General features: G+C 41.7%; 1 pseudogene; it reads right to left on the bottom strand.

Moving 5' to 3' along the window:
• Positions 1 to 1,932: 1,932 nt before the first annotated feature.
• Positions 1,933 to 2,924, bottom strand: LOC105706530 (midkine-like; annotated as a pseudogene).
• Positions 2,925 to 3,439: the final 515 nt, after the last annotated feature.

Below are 3,439 nucleotides of genomic sequence, written 5' to 3'. Positions count from 1 at the left end.
CATGGCGATGGAGAGTAGAATGATTGTTGATACCCATCCCAGAGGCTAGGAAGTGTAGTTTGGGGGAAGGGATGGTTAATGGGCATAAAAACATAGATAGAATAAGTACCGTCTATTATTTGATAGCACAACAGGGTGATTATAGTCAACAATAATCTATTGTACACTTTAAAATAACTGAAGGAATGGAAATGAAATGTTCTTAACATGAAGAAATGATAAATGTTTGAGGCAATGGATACCCCATTTACCCTGAAGTGGGTATTACACGTTATATGTCTGTATCAAAACTCACATATATTTCATAAATATATTTACTATATACCCATAAAAATATAAATTAAAAAAATAAAACATATTAATGTTTCTAGACTGAAAGATAATACTTTAAATATGTAAATATCAGTGTAGACTTCATATCTGGCTTTTGCTAAAAAATTGTCATTACTAAAATTTCTCTACAACTGTATTTATGGAGGTACAAAAGATATTTCAAAAACTAAGGTAGAAAGGTATTTAAAAACTGGACTTAGAAGTTGATTCCAAATGTTTTAATTTCTCAAATTAAAAGAGACCTTCAAATATTGAAAAGAAAATATATAATACACCAATATTCGCAAAGATGTGAATATTATTACAATCTTTTATCCCATTTTATGTTGTACTATATTACAAAAACAGCAAGTGGGACTTTCTTATGCTCGAAAGACAAAGGTTTTTGTGACAGGCCCTCTGCCCAGGACTCTGGCAGAAGTCTCAGATTGTAGGCAAGAGGAGACAGGATGACTGCGCCTGAGAACCAAATGAGTAAAAGGTATATGCTATCTTCAGAATTACATTCGAAATCGCAACCAACCACTGTCTTTAGATAGAGCTCACACTCCCTTCCCATAATATGTGGTAATTCTTTAGAAAAAAAAATAGTGAACTTGCCTTTCTGAAAGTCATAGCTGGCCAAATACCATCAAATTTAATGGAATCTTTGCTACGTATTTGTAAAGGAGATAAAATAGGAGTAGTGTAGAGAGAAATACACAACTCAGGCTGCAGTAAAAGTGGATAAAATATTTGAATATAAAATGTTAAAATCACTCATCTTTCTAAAATTTGCAAAATTAAATAATTGTCTCAATTTCAGTTATTTTCTGCCTAGTGAAAATACATGTAATTTATATGAGTTTTCTATTGGATTTTTCTTCCTATGTCTCTATTTTCAACCTGAAAAGACACTATTTGACAAAATGGTTAAAAATTTACGTAATAGGCCGGGCGCGGTGGCTCAAGCCTGTAATCCCAGCACTTTGGGAGGCCGAGGTGGGTGGATCACAAGGTCAAGAGATCGAGACCATCCTGGTCAACATGGTGAAACCCCGTCTCTACTAAAAATACAAAAAATTAGCTGGGCATGGTGGCGCGTGCCTGTAATCCCAGCTACTCAGGAGGCTGAGGCAGGAGAATTGCCTGAACCCAGGAGGCGGAGGTTGCGGTGAGCCGAGATCGCGCCATTGCACTCCAGCCTGGGAATCAAGAGCGAAACTCCGTCTCAAAAAAAAAAAAAAAAAAAAAAAAAAAAATTTACGTAATAAGTATGCTCATTAAATAAATGTTTAAGGAAAAAATGTAATATGATTTTGGGGGGGATTCAGTTTATTTAATGCGTTTCTTAGTAATGGAATCGTGGGGAAGAACAAAGTGGGCTCTGGGACTCACATTGCTTTGGGGGAGGCTCAGGCTTCCCAGAATCCCTTGTCCCTCCCCACTTTGGGCTTAGGGGTGGGGCTGAGGAGTGAAAGGGATCAGGCAGGGCATGATTGATTAAAGCTAACAAGCAGACAGAAGGCACTAGTGGGTCATATCTCAGGCCGGGGAGAGGGAGGGTGTGGGCCAGGCCCCAGGTAACACCAGGGGCTCCTCGGCATCCAGGCTTGGCCTCTAGTCCTTTCCCTTCCCTTTCTTGGCTATGGCCTTGGCTTTGGTCTTGGGGGTGCAGGGTTTGGTCACGTGGATGGTCTCCTGGCACTGGGCATTGTAGCGCGCCTTCTTCAGCTTGCCCTGGCGGACTTTGGCGCCGGTGCCCCCATCACACGCACCCCAGTTCTGAAACTAGCACTTACAGTTGGCTCCAAACTCCTTCCAGTTGCAGGGGATCCTGCACCGGATGCGCTGGGTCTGGGCCCCGCAGCTGCCCTCGCGGAAACCCACGCCGCAATCCTTGCTGCTGGGTGTGCAGGGCCCCCAGGCCCACTCCTCCGCACACTGGCTCCCTGGGCCGCCCTCCTTCACCTTGTCTTTCTTTTTGGCTACCGCGGAGGTGAGCGCCAACAGGGCAAGGAGGGAGAGGAGGAAGCCTCGGTGCTGCACCTCGCTCGCTGCCTGCGCTGCTTCGTTCCCTCCCGCGCCAGGCCCCGTGATACGATTTTTATAAGGAAAACGTGCCTACTATTTCACATTCAGTGAGAAATTAAGTAGAATTTTAGATAAAATTATACTGTTAAGATTTTAATAAAGATGTTCTGTTTTCCCACCAAAAAATCTTTTGGGAGTTTTATTGTTTTATCGTGTAATTATGGAATTTGATGTAATGTAGGGTTTCTTAACTGTGGGATTATTAAAACTTTTGCCTGTATAATTGTTTCTTGTCTTAGAATCTACTTTTTTTTTTTGGTCAAAAAAAAAAACTAAAATCTTAGTAGAAAAAAATAGATGGAAAAGCTATTGCCTAATTATAGCGAATTCTTATAGTTTTATGCTGTCTTGGCATCAACTTTCACTATAAGTTGGACTTTCTCATAACAGAAGCAGGGCTCAGTCACCCTTGACACAGTTTTCAATTCTATACCTCCTCCCAGTTTCTCACTGTGTTCCATGCAAGTATCTGCCTTATACAACTTCTTGGTGACCACCTCCCTTTGAAACAACTGCATGCGGCCTACATGACTGATTCCTATACCAAGCATGGACTATGCAGATATACCATAGGAACCACTTATCAGTCATGGCAGAACCTCCTGAAACTTGTACCTGCTTGTTTCAAACCCGTCAATTAAAACTCCTTGTGGAAAACCTGTTTGGATGATGCCATGGATCCAATAAAGGTGTAGGCCCACAGGTTTCTGTCTCACGACACACTCCATAATCTCTCTCTTTCTCTCTCTGTCACACGCACGTGTGTGTGTGTGTGTGTCTTCCAAGTGTGCTGTGTACCCCCTAGGGCCTGTAAGTAATGAAATCTTTATTTCCATCTTGTGCCTGTCCTAATCATTGAAGGGGCACTCTCCATTGTAAAGATTCGAAATTAAAACACTAGTGAGCTCATATAAGACTACAGCAAGGAAACAAGTGTCCTGTGCATTGTAGAATGTTTAGTAGCAAACCTGGCCTCTTTTTCTAATGCCAGTAGCACCACGTGCAATGCTTCCACTCCATCCCGCATTGTGAA

Source organism: Aotus nancymaae, unplaced genomic scaffold (assembly GCF_030222135.1).
Source record: "Aotus nancymaae isolate 86718 unplaced genomic scaffold, 86718_ANA_hifiasm-v0.15.2.pri h1tg000019l, whole genome shotgun sequence".
Taxonomy (NCBI): Eukaryota; Metazoa; Chordata; class Mammalia; order Primates; family Aotidae; genus Aotus; species Aotus nancymaae.
This window is presented reverse-complemented; position numbering and strand designations above follow the sequence as displayed.